A 23,610-nucleotide genomic window follows, 5' to 3' on the forward strand; every position below is an offset into this window, starting at 1 on the left:
TTTAACGCTTTTAAATAATTAAATGAATGGCGTGATTTATGGGAATTTTAAGTGAATTAAGTGAATTCAACTCGGCCATCAGCAAAAAATTAAATCAAATTTCCCTCCCCTCTCCCCCTGCCAGCTCATATTTCATATTTCAAATGGAGTCAAAAACTTTTACCAATCAGAGCTAAAAAAGCAAAAAACAAACAAAGAAATCCAAAAGCATTTTTACGTTTTCAATGTGCCCAAAAATGCATTTAACTACCGAAAAAAACCAATAAAAAATCCCTCCCCTTAAAAAAAAGGGAAAAGAAATGATAGGATATAGAATGAGATCTAGGTTAGTGATAATCACGATGATGCGTTCAACGTTCGTTTAGTTATGACAATTTCTGAAGGCAGAAAGAACCGAGGAGTCGCTCCATTTTGCAATGTAAATAATGTGGAATCAAAGCGAAGATAATGTTGCAGCTAAACTCTAAATCAAACTAAGCTCGATGGCTATCTATAAGATATAAATATATATAAAAATAAACATGAGTATATGTAATCTGTAATGGCAAAACACACACCAAACATGATGAGGTATGTTTTTTTTTTGTGAGCTAGACTTAGTGAAAATGAGAATAAGAAAAGTGGAAAAGTGCGCCGAATTTTGTGGTGAATTTTTTTTTCTAGAAACATAAACTAGCATAAAAACTGAGTACGACATATTCATACACACACACAAGAAAGCTAACTAATTGAGATTTAAAATTAAAATTAAAGTAAGTTACTTCCCCCGCAGTAAGCAGTAATTGTTAGCAGAACTCAAAGAGTTTCATATGCATATATTATAAAGATTTTCCTTTATTAATTTCTAAGTTCTTCTATTTTTTTAAAATAAGCTTTAGTCGGCAAAAAGGGGGAAACAATTTACTTTAGCCAAGGAGAAGCAGCTGCAAAATATGAATAAAAACTAAAACAAAATAATAATAATAATTATAATGTTAGAATGGCTAAAGAATTTCTAGCAAATTAAGCTGAAGCTGGAGTTGAGGAAAATATAAATCAAATCAAAATCTCTGCTCTGTGGCTCTGCAAAAATATTTTAATATTGTTATATGCAAAAACACAACAATAGCAACTTATAGTATGCAAGCAAAAAACAAAACTTAACAACAACGGCAAGTCCAAGATGCAAAAACTGCAAAATAAAGAAAAAGAAAGAAAAAGAAAACTCTCCAACGGCAAAATGCAAATCAAAATCAAAGAAAACCAAAAGAAAATCGAACTTAAGACAACACAACAAAAAAACTTGAAAACAAAGAATTTTCCAGCAAGAAATAGAAAGCAACAAAGAAAAACAAGAGAACAAAACTAAAATTAAAAGAAGAGAAGAGAAGAAAAGGTAAGGAAAGGTAAAGAATTAAATGAAACAAAAGCTTCCTTTATGCTCTACAAAATTATAAAACAAAAAACAACAAATATAAAAAAGTGAAATGGAAAACTCTCTTCTCTTCAATTCTAGTTCAATTGTAGGGCATAAAAGGCGAACAAGAAAACAGAGGTAAAAATTAAACAAAACAAAGCAGCAAACAGCAAACAGCAAATGCAAATGCAAAAAGTGAAGAAGAATACAAAACTACAATAAATGTAATAAATTAAAAACCCCAAAAAAAGAAACCCAAGAACCCCCGAGTATATACACACTAAACACACACACACAACACAACACACAACAAGAACAACCAGTAAAATATTAATAAAATGACAAGAAACTTTCAAACAATGGCCAAAAACTTGTTTTTCATTTGATTGCAGCATCTCGGATATTTGCACACGGTATTGTATTTGCCCAAAGCCTAACATTTTCCACCAAATTTTTCACACACACACATTTTCCAGGATTTTTCCAGGCATTTCCTCATGTATTTACCTACTGCGGCAAGGCAGAAAATGATGCAGTTTTCTGCCTTTGATGTGAACTTGCTTTTTTATTTGATTATATTACTTTTTTTAATAAATTAAAATTTAAATTACTTTTAAAAAAATTTCATTTTCTTAAAAATATGTAAGAAATAAATATAAAAATTACTATATTCCATTCTCCGATCAGAAATTTATAAAAAAATATTAGATTTAATGTATATATTTTTGTAATTTGAAGGGTTTTTCAATTCATTTATGTTTATTTAAGCTTAATATTAATTTACATAATAAACTTTAGAAAAAAAAATGTGTAAAAATTAGATTTAAAATATTATTAAATGTTTAGAAGTTCTCTCTTTAACGCTTTGCTAAGGAATATCAAAATAAATAAACTCTCAAAAATGTATCTTTGTAAGTTATTGATTTCCATATTTTTTTTTAAACCTATTTAATCTTTATATTAATTACTAGAATTAAACGCTTATTTATTAGATTTAGTCTTGCGTTACATTCAATAATGTTTGAGATATGTTCTTTCCAAATTTCTTCACTCAAAAACCTATAAATAAAATAGAAAGCAAGTTAACTTCAATAAAGCCGAAGTTTAAATACCCTTGCAGCTTCAATTGATCACAACTCAGTCAAAAATGCATTAATTTTAATTCGGAAAGCTTTCCTGTGCTAGTTTTTATTAGGTTTATAAATCTTCATACTCTATTAAAAATGTAAAAAAAATAAAATTTTTCCCAATTTTTTTTTTAGAATTTTAACGATGAAAAACTAAAAAAAAATTTTAAATTTTTTTATTCTCCCTAAGATGGCTAGATCGATTCGCCTGTTGATGCTGATCAAGAATATATATGATTTATAGGGTCGGAAATGACTTTTTCACTGTTTTGTAAGCTTCTGTTTAAAATAAGAATACCCTGTAAGGGTATAAAAATACTATAACTTATTATCTTTGTATTTATTTAAGCCATAAAGTAATTCTCAAAATAAACCACTTTTTATTAATTTGTTTTCTGAAATATACTATAGTCTTTTAAATTCCCTACAAAAATACTTAAAGTAAATAAATATTACTTTAAAAATAGATATTTCAAATGGATTTGCTTTCATTTAATTGGCTTTCAATTAATTTAATATATAATTTCTCCAACTTCTTTCTAAAAGTCTTCCTTTATAAATATTTATAAAATATATTAAAACATTACCCATTACTAAGCTATATCCTTTCCATTCAAAAGGATCAAACTGAGTTTCCCATTTCCCCATCGAACTCCATGGAAACTCCACTTTTGGTGTCTGCGCTCCTTTTGAGTGGGTCACATGAGCCCAGAGGACCTGTGCCTTTGCCTACCTTTTTACATTATTTTTGTTTTTGTTTAGTTTACTAGTTTTTTCTTGTTGTTTTTTTTTTTTTTAATTTATTTACATGCACTTGCTGGGCGGGGCAGGAGGCTCACCTGCACTCACCCGTCGTGCCTTTTTGTTGCAAAATTTTAATTAAATGGAAATTTCCGCTGTCTTGAGCACGTTTTCTCATCAACGGCATTAAATGCTATGCAGAATTTTAATTAGGCTGGCACACCCACGTCCCTAACACACACTACATGTGTATATATATATATATATAGTGTATATGCAACAGGATATGCAGTACAATTGCAGGACAGGATGCCAGGTCCTGTCTCTGTCCCTGTCCCAATTCACAGCCACTAAACCAAGGCGTCTCGATGCTATTTTACCTGCAACAATACAGGTACAGGCACAGGCACAGGAAAGTGAGCGAGTAAGTAAGTATAACTAAGTAAGTAAGTAAGTAAGTGAGTTGTTTAATTAAAACAAACTTTAATTGGCGAAATTTCCCCTTAACTTATGTCTGTCTTGGCCATGTCCTTGTTTCCCATCTCCATCTCCATCTTCATCCTGGCCTAATTGCTGGACATGCTACTGACACGTCTCCCTTTTAGCCTTGGCAAATATGTCGCACTAATTGAAAATAATCAAACGGCTGGGCGATGGCCCCATCGAAGTTAATTGGCTAACATGGTGTCAGGTGAACCAACAAAAAAAAATTGAGCACCTGGAAAAAAAAACAAGGAAAAGAACAACCATAACAGAGTTTCAATTGGAATTCCCAAGAGACAAAATAACCAAAGGAGACCAAGCTTTAAGGAAGTGTTTAAGGATTCTGGGGATAATTTTTCATTTTAATGTAAATTTAAAATTCAATTACTAAAAAGTAATAAAGGTTTAGGTAATTATAACATTTTATATGCATTTTTTAAGGCCAAAATAAACAAAAAAAAATTATAAACAAATTATTAAGGAAACGGTTTAGAGTTTAGGAGTAACTTTTCCTCATTTATATATATACATTTAAAATTTAAATAATTTAATTTAAATTTATTTTTTGCATTTTACATACTTTATTAAGAGAGAAAATACCCAGAGAAAAGTGGAAAAAAGGTCTTTAAGGAAAAGGTTAAGAATTTAAAATATTAAAAAGTCAACGTATGTTTAGGGTATTTTAATATTTTTCATACACTTTTAAAAGATAAAATAGCCAAAGAAAAATTACACAGAGAGCTTATAAGAAACGTTTAGGGATTTAGAGGTAAATTTTCCTCGAAATATACATTTAAATTTAAAGTTTAAGTAATTTTAATATTTTGCATACACTTTTAAGAGTCAAAATAATCAGACAAAAATAAATAAAAAGATAAAAATAAGTGATTAGGAATTCAGGAGGTTTTCCCCAAAAAATATACATTTAAATTTAAAAAATTAAAAAAAAGCAATGACCAAAAAGCCCAAAGAAAAATTAACAAAGAGTGTGTTTACTTGTATATATAATTTAAAACACTTAAAAGCAAGGTATGTTAATGTACTAAAAAATATTTTATATATATTTTTTAGGCTTATTTTTTATTTATTTATACTTTCCTATGTATATCTTATACATTTGCAATAAACTCCAGTCAATCATCATTTTCCCTTCCATCACATTCCCCTACATCGTTTTTCCATAGCCTACTTTTTTGGGTCTGCTTAGATTATATTCCACTTGAACGCATCATAAGTCTTCATTACATAAAATAAAACCCCAACAAAATCCTTAGCCAAACTCCAACTCAAAACAGAAACAAAGCCATAACCCAAAAAATAAAACAAAAAAGTAGAAATATCAGTGACCTGAATTCTGGATTCTGAACAACAAAGCGTATGGTAAAAATATGAAAAGTTATGTGGATGAGAAAACAGCAGGAAAAATATATATATATGAAAAAAAAAAAAAAAAATAGGAAAAATAAAGTACCCAAGGAAAAAAAAAACCATAACCAAAACCAAAAACCAAAACATATTTCTCACATGAACACCGCAAAACTATTGAAAATTACTATAAACAGGCGAAAGGCGAAAGCTGAAAAAACGTATGGACACAGACATATTTTTTTCCACGGACCTCGGACCACAGCAATTCGATTCGATTTATGGCCCAGACCACATACCCACATACTCCCAATAAAGATATATATATATATATTATATATATATGTGGCATAAACAAACAGCACAAACAAGTAGGAAAACTGAAGCGCAAAAGTTTTTCCATTAAATCAATGAAGCGAACAAAATATTCGCACCAAGAGCGAGGGGGAGGAGGAGGAGGAGGCCAGCGTCGACAGGAATCAAGTCGAAAATTGGCCAAGTTTTTGATTTGAAAGGATTTTCTTTCTATATATATTGATAAATAGTTGTTCCTCCCTCCCTCTCACTCTCTCTCTATCGGATTAGATAATAGAAATGTCTTGAATTGTCTTTGTCTAAACAGTTTTGATAAGTGTGGAGGCCAGCCACTGAATGTCCTTGTTTGTTTTATGTCCTGAAAGCTCAAACTAATACAGCAAAATATGGCTTACCCTAAAGATTTTACTTAAAATAAGCAATTAAATATTAATTAACACAGCTTACAGCTTGTAAAATCAGCTTAAGAGCATAAGAGCTAAGATAAAGTTCAATTTGAGGAGAATTGAAAGGCTTGAAAAGGTTTATAATGAATACGAATTAATTTACTTGATTAAATTAAGGCTTACAATTTGAGAGTATAGATTTCTAAATAATTCTAATAGTTCTAGAACTCGTTAGTATTTTTTTTCTAAATTTGTCTATATCTTTTAATTACTTTCTTTAACTTTTAGCTATAATTTTTTATACATTTCCTAAGATAAAGTTCAATTTGAAGTGAATTAAATGGTTTAAAATGGTATTTTATAGTGTTTACAAATGAATTAACTCGTTTAAATTAATGCTCACAATTAAAAAGTATAGTTTTCTATTTATTTTAATAGCTGTAGAACTCGTGAGTATTTTTTTCTATATTTTTCTATACTTTTCTATTACTTTCTCTAACTTTTAACTATAATTTTTTATACATTTCCCCAGGCAAAGTTCAATTTTATATTCACTTTAATGGTTTATAATGGGATTTTATAATGTCTACAAATTAATTAACTTTTTTAACAATTTGGAAGTATAATTTTCTATATATTTTAAAAGTTCTAGATTATTTTTCTATATTTTTTTTATATTTTTCTATTACTTTCTCTAACTTTTAGCTATAATTTTGTATACATTTCCCCAGGCAAAGTTCAATTTGAGTTAAATTAAATGATTTCAAAATAGAATTTTATCATGTCTACAAATTAATTAACTAGTTTAGATTAATGCTAACAAGGGTATTATTTTCTATATATTTCATTAGGTCCTGAAAATATTTTTGTATTTTTTTCTATATCTTTCTATTACTATCTCTAACTTTTAACTATAATTTCTGCTACATTTCTTCCTAGTAAAAGCTAATTAAATCCAAACCTTTGTTGAAGAAAATCCCCCTTTTTGTATACTTTATATATCGATTTCCCAGGAATATGCTGCAGCTTACTATATATACATATATATATAACATATACTGTATATTCCGTTGCGGATCAGTCAAAGGGATTCCGGTGCTCAGCATTGCAAAAGAATCGGCTTTATGGGATTCGAACTTTGTCCGTGCCACGTAACCTCACCTTTTGCAGGACCTCTCTCCATGGAGCATCAAAAAAAAAGGAGCAAAAAAAAAAGAAAAAAACAGCTTTTCAAGTGTCATTCCGTTTGTTATACACACATATTTTTATGCCTGATGACAGCTCAATTTTTCCCTCTCTAGTTTTTCCACACACACACACACAGCCACAAAACACACACAAAAAATGCACAAAAGTTGCAAAAACCTGCAAAGCAAACAAAAAAAAAAGAAGATATTTTTCGGGTCGAACACAAAACAAAAAAAAAAACAAAAATAGAACAAAAAGCCAATTTTGTTGGAACAAAAAAGAAACAAAAATAAAAAAAGAGACACAGGGACGAGGCGCGGCGAATAAATGGCCACATGACAAAACATACGTTTCGTGTACAAATTTCTGTCATAAATTTCATTTTGAAGGCTCTGTTGGACACATGTTTTCTCCGGTTTTATTCAGGTCGCATTTGAGGTCGCTCTTTTGGCCTTTTTTCGAAAATATGCTCTTCTTCTAACCATTTATAGGGGAAAAGTTTTACTAATTAAGTCAGTCAGAGAAGAGATATATTATTTATAGCAGGTAAGGGATATAATAAATAAATTCAGAAACAACAATTGCCTGTCAAAAGTTGGTAAAATAAAACTAAAAGTGTCTACCAATAATTTTAAACTTGTAAAATTATTTAAAGAATGGGAAAGGAGTAGAGATTTACTCGTATTAAGAAGCTAAATTCAAAGAAATCCAATGAGAACTAAACTGGCTTCATAATATCATATCCTAAATAAAAGTCTAACTGAATTCTATTTCAATTTATAATTTATTTATTATTTATACTTTTATTATTGTAATTTGATAATAATAAAGAGATTTTATCTTTTTTATATACCCTTACAGTTAGCAAATAAATTATAGGATTTAATTTTAAATCGATCATATTAATAATATTTATCAAGATTTTTAAATGACATTTTTTTACGATAAATCAAAGTTTAAAAATCCCATAACTGAGCTAAAAAAGCACTTATTTTAAATCGGAAAACAGTCCTATAATAGTTTTTAGTAGATTAATAAATATGCATATTCTATTTAAAATGAAAAAAAAATAAATTTTTTTCGCAATTTTTGTCAAGTTTAATCCTAATAAAATTTTGAAAAAATTTTGAAAATTTATTTTATCGACTAGATCGATGCTGATCAAGAATATATATAATTTATAGGGTCGGAAATGATTCCTTCAATTAGTTTTAAGCTTCTGACTAAAATTCTAAAAGCTTTTCATAAACAGAGTCTAATATTTAAACATATCTCATAAGAATATACAATTAATACAGTGTTTTAGAAAGAAAAGGTAAGAATTATTTTGAGTTTTATTTAAAATAATATAAATTAATAAATGTATATACTTAGTAATTCTTAATTGAGCCAGCTAATTATTATAATAATTTTAGAAAGTAAAATAAGTTCAATATTTAAAATATTTCATAAACCAAATCCAAACTAGCTCAAAAGCTCAACTAAAAATATAAAATACATATTAAAAATAATTATTTAAACTTTCCCCTATTTTAAAACCTTTCAGAATTTAGTTTTTCTTAAATATTTAAGTTTCTTCTTTTCGCCAAAAATAAAATCCCTAGCAAGAAAAACCCAAGGAAAAACTCTGCAATGCAATGGAAACAGTTTAATGCCCGCCATTACCTGTTTTCCTTTTGCCATTTTGCGAAAACATTTGATGGCACTTGGCCACAGATTTTCACGCCCAGAAGGATGTCTATATATACTTACAGATATATATATATATCTATGTGGGTGTGGTGGAGTGTGTGTATTTTTGTCCCAGCGGAACTGTGTGTGGTTGTGTGCTGGCTGCCACTGTGCGTGGGTATTTTGCGGGGATTCCCATTCTGGCATTCCATTTGACTCAAATTCCGCGGGGACTTCGACGTGTGAGATGTGTAAAAATGCTGAAACATTTGAATACATCACAAGTAAGGGAATGAAGTGTGTGTGTTGTGTGTGTGTTGTGTGTGTGATGTGTGTGTGTTGTGTGTGGTTGTGTGTGTGGGAATCCAAGTACAAATCACATTAGTGGATGATCATCCAGACAGAGAGAGAGTGTGGATAAAGCCGCGTTTGCTGGCGGCCCAACGAGGGAATCAAAGTCATGTTTGACAAGGAAACTCCATTAAAAATGCAACTTTTAAATTTTTCCGCTGGTAAATGAGTAACAACAACAATAGCAACAAACGGAAAACCAGCAAAAGCAGCAACAGCAACAAAAGGAAAAGCAACAGCATGCCCGTTATTATTACAGTTGTTGCAGCTGCTGTTTTGGGTTTTTATAGCTGCTTACAGTTGAGCGAATGAACTGAAGGACCAACGAATACACAGAAAGAAAATGTTAAAAAATTGTAGAAAATTCTAGAATATTTTAAAAGTACTAAAAGGATTTCTTAAGAGACAAAAGAAAGCTAAAACAAAGTCTAAACCGGTCTAAAAATATATATATTTAAAAAATAACCTTCAAGAGAAAGCTTTAAGAAAATACAAAATATTTAGGGTTGAAATAATATTAATGAAACATTTTTAGACTTAGAAAATTAAATATATATATATATATATATATATGTATTTATATATATATTTTATTTATATACCGAAAATTCCAATTGTGTAAAGGAGATTATTTATAAACAAATAAAATCAACAAGAAACCCCTATTAGGTTTAGAAATCACAAATTTTTAAAGAACAACCTTTAAAAAATTAAAATAAAAGCCTACAAAAAAGTTCTAATAAATACTTTTTAAACTTTAAAATACATTAAACAATAAATTAAATTTATTTAAAATATATATTTTCATTATATACAGAAAATAATAATGAAGTACAGAGGTTTTTTATATTGACAAAAGAAGCCGAAAAGGAAACTTAGGCAGGCTTGAAACCCAAATATTAAAGAAAAGCTCTTAAAAAAATTTAAATAAAATCGAAATAAGATATGCAGGCTAAAAATAACATGAATTTTTTATAAATATATTACTAAATTATATGTATTTGCTATTTATTTGTATTATATACAGAAAATTAAGCTGTTAAAAGAATTTGTTGTGCACAAAAACAATAAATATAATGTTTGAATATCCTTTAAAAAAATGTTTAAATAAAAACCCAAAATGAAAATGTATAGGGCATAAATTAAATTATTTTAAAATATATTTATAAGTAAATAAAATTGTTTTTATATATATTATGCATATTAAAAATACAAAATTCCAACCAACAATTCAGAAATATTTAAAATTCAAGCCAACAATTCAGAAATATTTAAACTAGAAGAGAAAGCTTTAACAATCAAAACAAAAGGCAAAATACATGACTAAAATAATTTAAGAAATTATGTTACTTAACAATTTCTCTCTCTGTAATCATAGTGACCAAATGCTATTGTTGAAACAAGGAACACGTAGTAATGTGAAGGCCAGCCAAAAACTTTGGCAAACAACAGAAAAGCAGCGAATACCGAAATACCACGAAAGCATCCGCCATGTCCGCCATGTGATAAATGACCACTCCATAAATTTTTATCTCCGCTCAGCTCAATCTTGTGCTCAATCTGGAGCCACGTCGCCATCGTTGTCTACGTCCCCTGGTGGTCAGTTTTATGGGACTCAGCCGGAGAGAGACTCGAGTCTCGAGTCTTGAATCTCGAATCTCGAATCTCCAGTCCGGAGCATCATCAGATGGCGGCGGCCAAGTCGCTTGTCGAGTGTCTCGGAACAAAGTTGTTTGGGGTTTTTCTTTTCTCGAAGTAAAAGGTAAATCGCGGCGGAAAAGTCAGAGGGATTCCCATGCAAATTGATTGCACTGCCAGGTGAGATAAGCGGCGAGGAAAAGCCAACAGGCAAAAGAAAACAAATAAATAAAACCGCTGCCATTGACATCATCATCATCATCATCAGCATCAGCATCATCATTGTTGTTCAGTATTTTCCAAGCGGATTAGATGCATAATTTAGGGGAAAACCCCCAAGACAATTGTCCCCCAGGACATAGTTATTTGCAGGGATTTCTGTTTACATTTCACTTTGAATGTCTTTAAAAGTTAACAAGTTACTAGCAGCAGAGTACAACTGAGTAGGAAAGCGAGTGAATATCCAAAGGAAACACCAAATGAACAGCAGAATGAACAACAAAATGAACCACTGATTAATGAAAAGATTAAAAAACACGTATTTATATATTATATGCCTTATTCTTACTAATTCAATTCAATTAAGTACTTTCAACTTTTTGTGTGTGGAAAGGAAACAAAATTTGTTGAAAAGCCTTTCAAGGTAATTTAAATTAAATAAATACATTCGCGTAACTCGTGGGTAATTCCTTCAAAGGAATCTGCTTCATCGTTAGCTCGTGGTTCATTATCCGCTAGGACTTGTTAAAATTTAAGACACTTAAGTATCTCTTTGTTGTGTGGTTATGCCTTTTGTGCCACAGCACACACACATTCGGTCCACTCAAATCATCCATTATGCAGCATCGTGGTCCACTCTCGATCTCATTTTAAATCGTCGCCGGTTTTGGGGCTCATTTGTAGTCCTGCGGCAAAGTCCTAGATGCGGCCAGCTTTCATTTTTTTCCCCTTCGTAGGAGTCCTCTATTTCACACAGGGTATCAGAATGGCATATATGCGATAGTTAAATATGATTCAATATAGAAAAGTGAACAACTAAGGAAGAAGTAAGCCACGAAATAAGTAAATAATTGGGTAACTAAGTAAATTATTAAGGAAACAATTAAATGAATAAGTTAGTAAAGAGCTTAGTTTAGCTTTCAATGAATAAATTAATAAAGAACTGAGTGGAAAACTAACTTAAGAAATGAGTGACACAGCCACTGAGTGAATATCTCAGAAAAGAGCCGAGTGAACATCTGAGGGAGCCACTGAATGAACAATAGGATGAACCACTCACTAATCTACAAAGTGAAGAAAATAAAAAAGTGAGTGAACCAATGATTGAACCTCTGAAAGATCAACTGAGGGAACAACTAAAAGAGTATCTGAGTGGCAACTTGAGTGAATACCTAAAGACCCAATTCTAGCTAATTTACTGAGTTAACAGCTGATTAAACTGCTAAGTAACCTACTAAGTGAACAATAGATTAAATAGCTGAATGAATAACTCAGTAAAAAATTAAATTTTGAAACTGAAGAATTCAGTAACCGTATAAATTAATAGCTGTGAAGCCAGGTAATCATTTAAGTGAATATCTAAGTAAATACCTAAGTGAACAACAGAATGAACACCCAAATAAACCCCTGCAAGAAATTCCTTAATTTTAGTGAGTAACCTATTACAATAGGTATCTTTCTAGTCTATACATCCCTTTGTATATATCCGGGATATAGACTTTTTGTTGCGACCATTGCTCGGACGTGATTCGGGGACCCCGGGGCCATTGTCGCATCGGTGAATTGTAAGCAGACGCTCAACGCACGTTTGCGCACATAAATCAATTACAGAGCTCATGGAAAAAGGCGGTCGAGGGTGGGCGTGGCACCACCCACGACTCTCAATACATATATACAAGTACTTATATATATATCGTAGATAAGGCTTTGTAAAAGCGAAAATTTTTTAACGCAATAAAGAGGGAAAAACCTGCACTTGCCGGGCCTCACGAAAATTTGAAAACTTTTTTAATACTTTGCCATCTGAGGCAGCGGTGGAGGGGCGGTGGAAAGGGGGAGGCAATCGCAGCTGTTGGGGAAAACCCAAAAGATCTGGAGCTGAATCCAAGCAGACTTCCTTGGTTCCTCGAAGGTGAGAGCAAGCCGCAGGCTTCACCAGGACCAAGGATTTGCCGCATTACAAGCCTCAACTATGTGCATACAGCGAAAACTTGCCGCCAATAACTTTAACATTTCAACTTTAAGTTGGAAGCCTTAAATTGGGTAAACTTTAAATAAAAACAAAAAAGGGAAAAGTCGTGGGGAAAATTCGTGGAAAATTTTGTAGAAAATTCGTTAAACTGTCTGGCTGACTGGCCATCTTATTGATTGTCCCACAAATACGTTGCGATCGAAACAAACTAACACAGTTTCTGGGTTTTTCTTTTGCTTTTTTTCGAAGCTTTTTCCAGTGCCTTATTGATGGATGGACTGGCTGAATGCCCGCCTGACAAATTGTCCTGCTGATGTATGGCATCGGGGGTTTTCCTTAAATATATATGGATATAGAGGAGCTGCACTTTCGGTTTTCAATTGGAATAATTCAAGATTTATGGTAGATTTTGTAATCCTTAATATATAAGCTTCTTAATTAGAAATAAAGTTTATTCTAAGGCTGATATATACTGATTCTTTCTTTTTTATTAAACTATAAGGTCCTGAAAATCATTAAGTAACTATGATTGGTAAGTATCTATGACCAATAAGTAACTATGAGTAAGTAATTACGATTATTAGTTAACTATGAGCAGTAAGTAACTCTGAACAATAAGTATCCATGACTAGTAAGTAACTATGAATCAATTAGTAACTATGATCAGTAAGTATCTATAAGTATATATCTATACTATGATCAGTAATTAACTATGAGCAGTAAGTAACTCTGAACATTAAGTATCTATGACCAGTAATTAACTATGATCAATATGTATCTATGACCAGCAAGTATGTATGTCAATCATTCACTATGAGCACTAAGTATCCATGACCAGTAAATAAGCCTGAACCAATTAATAACTATGATTAGTCAGTATCTATGACCAGTAAGTATCCATGACTAGTAAATAACTCTGAACAAATTTATAAACTATGATCAGTAAGTACATATGACCAGTAAGTATGTACAAATGTATGATCAGTTACTAACTTTGAACACTAATAAACACAATGACTTGCAACTTTTGTAACACAACACATTTCTGAGACTTGGCCGGCAGGAGTCACTTCGTTCCGGGGATGTTAGAACCAGTTGGGAATCATATGCACAAATGTGCGAGATTTGTTTTGGAACAAATTTTAGCTATTTGAATGAAACTATGGAGTTATTCTTCTATATAATTTTACTTTTGGAGCAAGGCGAATCGGTGGACTACATATATACATATATATAGCTGACATAGGAACAATCGGAAAATTTTAGAAAAAAAAAATTATAAGTTATCAAATTTGAAATATAGCAATTAGTATTTAAATCTAGAATTTTGTGTAAAATTTTATAAAAATCGAACTACTATATCATATAGCTGTCAAGCAAACGATCGTTAAAACTAGGGGGAAATGCAAAACGATTAATTTAAAACTGTAAATATAAAATGTATAAATCAATGAAACAAAAGCAGGCATTACTTTATTGTTTTTTCATATAAATATATATAATTCCTATTGCATTAAATCCTAGTGATCGAATTTCAATTTGCAGGGGTATACAAACTTAAGCTTCCTTTTATGTTATTACTTTCTTTTTAATTTAAATCTATAATCTAGAGATAATTAGATTTTTCTAGCAGTGCACTTGACCTGGCCTTGGTCAAGTTAGCTAATGATTGAATGGGATGCCCATTTTGAGACATTTTACTGGCCAATATCCTTGGCACTCTGGCGCATTATGCTCGGCGCCATGTTCGCTGTCAATCTATGAGGACACTTCATTAGCGACTCCTGCAAAGTGGAAACTTGGGTTTAGCTGAGAGCAGAGAAAACTGTTGGAAAAGGCAGGGAAAACTGAGACGGCGACTCCCTGCTGCTTCTTTTGAGCCATCGAAAATCCTTTTTCACTTTCCGCCATCGTTTATTTGCGCTTGTTATCTCCTGTGCGGCTTTATTATTGTGTTCTGTGCCAATTTCCGTTTGCCGACAAATGCGTTTTGTAAATAAAATGTCAAAAGGATTTGCGCAACAAGCCAAAAGGACCAACAAAAAAAAAAAAAAAAACAGAAATGTATATCAAATAAATAAAAATAAAATGAGAAGAGAAGAAAGAAGGAATTTCCAGCGAATGGCCATCTTTTCATTTTCTTGATTTGCATTTACAGGGGGCTTTAGTTTCAAAAATGAGCCTAGTTTTTATAACAATAAACAATACATACTTAAATGATATATTTATGACTATAATAAATATTTTTATTACCTTTGGTAGGCCTTAAAATTGTGATATTTGAAAGCACCCTGTTTTTTTTGCCAAAGCCTTAAATTTGATGTCGCTTTCCTGAAAATGCCAAAACAGATGTGGCTTTGCCTTAAACTCCTTTTGCCTTTTCTCTTCTCACTTTTACCCGATTTGCACTGATATATATATATATATATATACATTTCCATCCAACCCAAACCTCCCACGCATTTTCCACTTCCTTTTCGCGAACTCATTTCCAGTTTTCACGATATGTGTGTGTGTGTGTGTATGTGTATTTTTAGTTCGATTTTGGCCAGGACACGCCCCTCTTTTGCCATGGCCAATGTCTCACTGCCGCTGGCACATTTATTGCCAAACGCATTTGCATGTAAATTATTGCATTTGCCGAGGTTCTCTCAAAGGAAATGGCAATGGAATTATTGCCTGCCCATAATCATCATCAAGGAAAAAAAAGGGGAGGCTTCAATTCAAGAACTTAACTTCAAATTCAAATTCAAATTCAAACTGAAACTCAAACCTCAAGGCTTGCAGGATATGTGTTTTTCTATATAAAAGAGCCTCGACATTTCTTTTGGGGGACTTTCAACTGAAACTAATCGGATTTATGTCAGTGAAAGGAGCTTCAATTAGTGCTTAAATCAAGGTGTACATATTTAATAAAATATAAGGAATATATAATAAATACATAAACATTTCCCTTCAAAAGATAAATAGTTTTCAGGTGAAGCTTATAATTATAAGAATAAAACGAAACAAATTTTAATAGATCCTTGAAGATTAGGTTCCTTTTCCTACTTCCCCCGGGATCTTCAATTTATTTACCAATTATTTTTTCAAGAAGTGCAGGATTTTAAATCAAGGCGTAAATATATTTAATAAAATATAATAAATATACAATAATTTCCCTTCAAAAGATAAATAGTTTTCGGGTAAAGTTTATAATTATAAGAATAAAACAAAACCCATCTTAATAGATTCTTGAGGATTAGGTTCCTTTTCCTACTCCCCCCCGGGATCTTCAATTTATTTACCAATTATTTTTCCCAAATAGTGCCAGATTTTGATAAAGAAAGAAAAACACTAATCAAAAGGTTCTGCCAGCCAACTGATAGTTAATAAGAAATATGAATGCCCAGGATCCCAAAGGCCAAAGTAATGCCAGTCGTCTGTGTGTGTCCCTGTGTGTCCTTGCATTTTTCGGTTTGGTAAGCCAGGAAAACGTATAACGATAAATGAAATGAAACAATTTCAATAAAGTTTTGGGTAACAACGAAATGCAAAACCGGAAACGGAAACTGCAAAACGAAGTAAAAGGCAAATTACATGGGACTCGGACTCGGACGATGGTCTGTCCAGAGTCCTGCGACCTGCGTCCTGCGTCCTGTCTGTGTGTCCTGTGTGGATATGAAAATATTGTAAATGAAAGCAGAGAGCCATGTAAATTGTGGCCATAAAAAGCCACACAAAAGCACACACAGACAAAGTGGAAATGTTTTAAAATAAACTCAGCATGAATGCTAAAATGTATCATATTTATATGGAGGGCCGAAAAATATGGAAAAATTGTACAAGTAGAAATTACAGGACATTTTCTTAATTTCGAAATAAATAAACAAACAATAAATGTTTTTTGCTATATTTTATGAGATGTTTACTCTATCAAAGCATAAGGATATATATGTACATATATATCATATCTATCAGAAGCAGAATTTCATTTACTAAAAGCACAACTTATTACGCATACGCACTGTTGTCCCAGTCTGTTTGAAGAACCAAAACATTTGGCATCCCAATGATGATTGGCATCAGAAGCTTTGGCATTTTCGGTTTATGGAATTGGTTATACATCTAGATATATATGTATATATTTAGTGGAAGATATATACTGTTGAATGCACTTTGGGGGCAGGACAACAAGGACATTCCAAAATGCGGCCAAAGACGTTACGTTACGTTACGCAGGAAGGGCCACGTAATGCTCCTCCAATGGCAATGCAATTGACAACAATGGCAGGATGGCCAGGATGGCCAGGATGATGCAAAATGCCGACCGGAAATGCGAAAGCAGGAAGCCAGTAGAAGATGCATATATGTATGATAGTGTGCTGTGTGTGTGGGCGAAGACGTTGACGCTGGACGAAGGATTTCTTAGATCGCAAAGTTGAGAAGATGCACAGAGAGGAAATTGTGTGGGAAATTGAAAGTGCTAGCAAATTAAGATATATATTTTATGGTATAATATATATTTTTCTTCCTTATAAAGTACTTTTAAAGTCAAATAAATATTACAAAATATTTTCCTTTACTTCAAACTACTTCAAAATCTATTTAAAACCTTTTACAACCTCTACACATTCATATCTTTTGTATACTCTATATTTATTATATATTTTTCTTGCAGTTTCTTTTAGTTTAGCTTTTGCAGGAAGCATCTAGCAGGACCTGCATTGAAAGGGATAACCATTCCTTGGGCAAAATGGCTTCAATATGCGTTCTGCATTAGCTTCGTAGCTCTGTAGCTCGTTTTGCGTAAGTGCGCGCTTTTCTCTGGACACGAACACACACATAATTGAGGCGGGGTCCTGCGGCAAGGACTCGCCACACACACACTCAGCTGTCGCCAGCTGTGCCGCATTTGGTAGCTGCATCAGCAGAAATTCAACATCTTCAACTTCATCTCAACGTTTCTGTCTTCTGCCCCCATCGATGACCTCTCCTTTAACTCCTTCTACTATTTTGTGCTCCTTCAATGAGGATGAGGATGATGATGATGATGATGGTGCTGGTGACGGTGATGGAGCCTGTCAGGGAGACCTCAGCAGCAGGAGCTGCTTTATTCAAATTCAGCATTTTCATGGCATTGGCGTAAAACGATTTTATTGCTTCCTGACTGAATGACTTTTACAACCTCGCCTCAGATTCGCATTCAGATTAACCCAAATCGGATGCTGCAGAGGGATAAAGTCCACTCCTTCTATATTTTTTTTTTTTTTTTGGGATCCATAAAAATTTTCGCTGACCATTGAAGGTACAAAAATACTCATAAGTGTGGGGCCCATACATCAAACTGGAATTGCATTAAGCAAATGCAGGTCCTTAAATGTCATTACAATGACTGACAAGATAACTAAACTCTATTAACTAATTGCAAAAAGTGTCAGAAATATATCTACCCTTTCAAATCACTTTAACAAACATTATTAATAAAGATCCTTTAGGCCTTGTAATTATAATTGAAATGCGTTTAGGCATTGCATACATTTTGAGGTTTTGTGTTGCGGTTTTTGGGCCACAGAAATCTATACAAATATATATATGAAAAACCGCAGTTATTATCACCGATTATGATGCGATTATGCCATAATAGTATATCTGTTTAATGAGTCACAATCCGGCTTAGGGCCAAAAACTAACAAAGGTAATTCTCGCCACTGTTTTTATACCCTTGCAGGGTATTATAATTTCAGTCAGAAGTTTGCAACGCAGTGAAGGAGGCACCTCCGACTATATAATAAGTATATATATTCTTGATCAGGATCAACAGCCGAGTCGATCTAGCCATGTCCGTCTGTCCGTCTGTCCTTCTGTCCTTCTGTCCTTCGGTCCTTCTGTCCTTCTGTCCTTCTGTCCTTCTGTCCGTCTGTCCGTCTGTCCGTCTGTCCGTTTTTACGCAAACTAGTCTCTCAGTTTTGAAGCTATCTGAATGAAACTTTGTTGTCAGTCTTCTATATACTCTCACTCGTATATATGTAGGAACAGGTCGGATCGGACGACTATATCATATAGCTGCTATAGGAGTGATCGGAAAATTTTTACCAAAAAAAATTATAACATTTTCAGTTTTCAACAGAATTTAATCAAATTTGAGATATAGCCATTTTATATCAGTCTTAAATATTGTGTCAAATCCTATGAAAATCGGACGACTATATCATATAGGTGCCATACAAACGATCGCTAGATGTAGAGCAAAAATGCAAATCTGTGAATGTAAAACTGCAAATATAATATGTAAAGGTGAATGAAATGAAAGCAGGTATTACTTCATTGTTTTTTAACATAAATATATATAATTTATATTGTATGGATTCCTAGTCATCAAAGTTCTATCTGCAAGAGTATATAAACTTCGACGTGCCGAAGTTAGCTTCCTTTCTTGTTGTTTTTAATACATATATTTATATATATATATATATTTATTTTTGGTTGGTGAAACCACCTGAGTTTAAAGCCAGAACATAATTTAAGTAGCTTCTGTGGTGAAGGAGCTGGAGGATGGGTTGGAGGCCAGGATTTGACCCATAATCCAGAAGCCACTCAAACTGCTGAACACTTAATTTGGAAGAGCAAACTTTTGACTAGCGCCAGTTGCAAATGCAGCACGTGTCCATCCTCCCTCCCCCTCTCCGTTTGAATGCACTGAGAGAAGAGTTTTAAATATATAATTTATATACTTTTCAGCTGTAAAATAACACTTTTGTTTGTGTACATTCTAAAGCATCATTAATATTTTTTTACACTTTATATATATTATTTTAAGATTTTTATATATTATTTATTTATTTTTTAAGATTTTGATTTATTATTTCTATATTTCAAGATTTTTATATATTTTAAATTTTAATTTATATTTAAATATTAATTCATATATTATATATTTTAATTTTATTTTACATTATAAGTAAGTTTAGGCATTTTTTAAAGCCTCCTATATTATATAGAGAGAAAAGTATAAAATGAATAAAATATACATCTAAATATATAAGTTGAAATATAAATGGTTGAAATATCTTCTTAAAAAAGATATTACATAAATGATTTATAGAAAATAATTCAAATCCATAAAATGAATAAAATATATATCTAAACATATAAGTTGAAATATCTTCAATTATAGCACTCAATTAAAAAAAAGCTATTACCTAAATATTGTATAGAATATAATAAAAAATTTACAAAAAATATCAATATGATTGATAAATACATTTTAAAAAATATAAAATAGATCGAAAAATATCATATGATAGAAATCCAAATTATAATATTTAAACACTATCCAACACAAGAAAGGAATCCAACTTCAAAAAACCGAAATTTACATAAATTTGTATATGCAAATTTTTTAGAACAAATCAAATTTTTAAAACCTCATAACTAAGCCAAAAAAGCTTTAATTTTCAATCGGAAAGCTGTCCTATGCTAGTTTTTATCAGGTTAATAAATCTACATACTCAACTTAAAATGTAAAAAAATTATTTTTTTTCTCCAATTTTTGTCAATTTTTAAAGCCTTAAAAAATGTTGAAAAAAATTTGAAAATTTATTTTCTTCCGGAGATAGCTAGATCGATTCGGCTGTTCATGCTGATCAAGAATATATATGTTTTATGGGGTCGGAAATGAATCCTTCACTTAGTTTTAAGCTTCTGAGTGAAATTATAGTCCCTAGAAAAAGGTATAAAAAATATATATTTTTTAATTTATTGTATGTGTCGATTTATTAATTTTTTAAAATTTTTTAAACAAAATTATGTATAAATTATTTAAAAAATAAAATGGATATGATGGAGGCTTAAAATGAACTGAATATCTGAGTATCTTTTATAGATTGCTTCATTTAAATATATATTTTAATAAACTATAGTTTTGAATAGTGAATATTTTCTGTCATACCCTCTAAAAACTTTACCAAAAATTCTTTTAAAAACTGTATAAATCAAGGTAATTATATATCTACTTCAATTAAATCTTACATAAAATTCGAATAAATTTTTAATAGATTTTCTTATACTTTTTTTAACAGTGTCTTAACCCTCTCCGCCCCCCCTCGTGCACCACAAACTGAAATGAATGTCTGTTGCGTGGTAGGCCACTGAGGTTCAGGTTGGGCAACGAAGTGGCCTCGTTTCCAGAGCTCGCTCGCTGCCAGCCCATTATGCTCATCAGCCGACAGGCGGTTTCATGGGTGGTTTCACTGCGAGATTTTGTGCTGGAAAATACAGCAAAAGGACGAAGGACGGGAACAGGAACAGGAACAGGAACAGAGACAGCGGTATATCACATCACATCGCATCGCATCACTCTCCGTGGCCATGGTGTCCACGTGCGCACTCTTGACCTTTATATCAATTTAAGCGAACCCGTTAAGCCATAATAAATTATATGCTTTTGTTGTGTGGCAAGTAGAGTGTGTGTGTGTGTCAGGATGTGTGTGTGTGTGTTGCAAAGGGTGTGCCAGTGAAAGTGTCACACACAATTACATTCATTTGTCGTGTCATTTCTTGGGCAAAAGTCTCTCCCAGATGCAACGAGAATAAAATGGTTGAAAATGGTGAAAATGGTGAAAATTCTTCTAATTGTCGCCCAAGTGCACTCGGGCTCTTCAGTCCCTTGGCTCGTCCTTTATTCTCTCCTCTTTTTTCTCTGCTCTCCTTTTTTTTTTGTCATTATGCATGCAGGAGCAACAATGACACACGACAAGGGCAGACATTTTTCTTAAACGCCGAAAGTGGTGTAGAGGAGAATTTTCCACACCCATTTTCCTTCGCCCCCCTGTTTCCCCTTGCCTGTCTGCACGTTTGCAATTTGGACACACAACTTTTTCCCACCCTCCCCTTCCCTCCCCTCTCTCTCCCCCCTCTTCGTTACGTGTTTCATTTGCTTCGGTTTTTGCCGCCTGGCCACGCCCACTTGCCTTCGACCCGACTTGACAACGCCTTAATGAAGAGGACTTTCCACTTTCCACTTGGAGCTGCTAGTCTGCATACCGATATATATATACTATACTATAACATACAGAAATATATATATATGTATATGGAAAGGGCAGATATATATATATATATCCATATCGCAGTTGAACTTCCCTTAACTTTCCCCGGGAACTCTGTTTGCACTTGTCATTTTCCCTTTAACAGTTTTAACGCTTCTGATCGGAAAATGATAGGGGGCGTGCGAGCTTATTGCACTGATTATCTTTGGGTTTTATTTTTTTGGGGGGTGAAATTTCTCATTGAGTTTTGGTTGGATTTTCTGTAGGATTATTTGGAGTTAATTTTTCTGTGAATTTATTCCTGAATTATGTTCTGAATTTCGTTGTGAATACCTTAGTTTATTTCTCCTAATTTTTCTACATAATTTCTCCTTAAATTTCCTTCTGAATTTCTTCTCAAATTTGCTTCAAATTTCCTTCCGCTTTTCTTCTTAAATATCCTTATAAATTTCTTTTTAAATTTCCTTCTGAATTCCCCCTTAAATTTCCTTCTTCACTTTTCCTCAATTTCCTACAAAGTTTCTCCTAGAATTTTGTGCTTAATTTCTTTCTTAATTTCTTCTAAATTTCCTTCTGAAATCCTCTTAGAATTGTGTTCCGAAATTCCTTCAAAATTTCCTTGGGTCAGGTTATATATTAGGAGTCACTATCGTAATCAGTATGGTAAACACAATCGTAATCACTATCGTAATCACTATCGCAATCATAATTTTTTTGGCTGCCAGCGATGGCTAGATCGATTCGGCTGTTCACGCTGATCAAGAATGTATATGATTTATAGGGTTGAAAATGATTCCTTCACATCATAACAAGTTTCTAACTACAATTATAATACCCTTAAAAGGTTAGAAAAATAAAATAGAAGCTAAATTAGTTATAATTTAGTTTGGCTCTTAACTTTGGGTATATATTTGTAGTTATTCTTAATATAAAAAGCTGTATCACTTTATTATTGAAATTTGGTAAATAGAGTCAAAGTAAGGTAATCAATAGGAAAATAAGTGCAAAGCTAGCACAGCTAATTCTAAACCTAGACCTGATACCTTCTCTAGCATCTGATATATAATATGATATGATATAATGATATAAATATATAAATTGGTTACGACTCACCGCAGTAATTCCTTCCAGTGTTATGCTATTGGTGACTTTAATTAGGCTTCTCATCATCTTCATTGAAGGAAGCTTCTTCTTCCTGTTTATCCAGATGTATTCCAAAGGCCACGTCATATTTTTCAGGTTGCAGGTTAATCACAATCACTATCACTTTAGATGTTAACACTAGGTACCCCTAGGACAGACTGAGGCGCGCGGCCCGATAGCGCCTCTATTTATAGTTCCCGAGTGAAGAGAGGAGCAGAGAAAGTGAGAGTGAGAGCACTAGAGAGAAAGTGATATGGCTAGCGATTGGCAGAGGGAAAGAGTTATCTCTCGAGAGGCACAGAGGAAGAGGCATATAGGGAGTTGGACATATCGAGAGATAGAGAAAGGGGGAGGGAGGGGGAAGAGGGGGAGTGAGCTATTTATTATTATTATTTATTCATTGCCATTGCAATATTTTATTATTTCAAGAACGGAAACTAACTTAGCCACGTCATCGTTTTTATTGCAGCTATATGATATATTCGTCCGATTGTAATAAATAAATAAATAATAATATTTTAATAATAAAAACGAACATTTAAAATAATACAAAATTGCTTTATTTCAAATTTGATGAAAATATGTT

Source organism: Drosophila serrata, unplaced genomic scaffold (assembly GCF_035046125.1).
Source record: "Drosophila serrata isolate PLE 108 unplaced genomic scaffold, ASM3504612v1 contig_276, whole genome shotgun sequence".
Lineage (NCBI taxonomy): Eukaryota > Metazoa > Arthropoda > Insecta > Diptera > Drosophilidae > Drosophila > Drosophila serrata.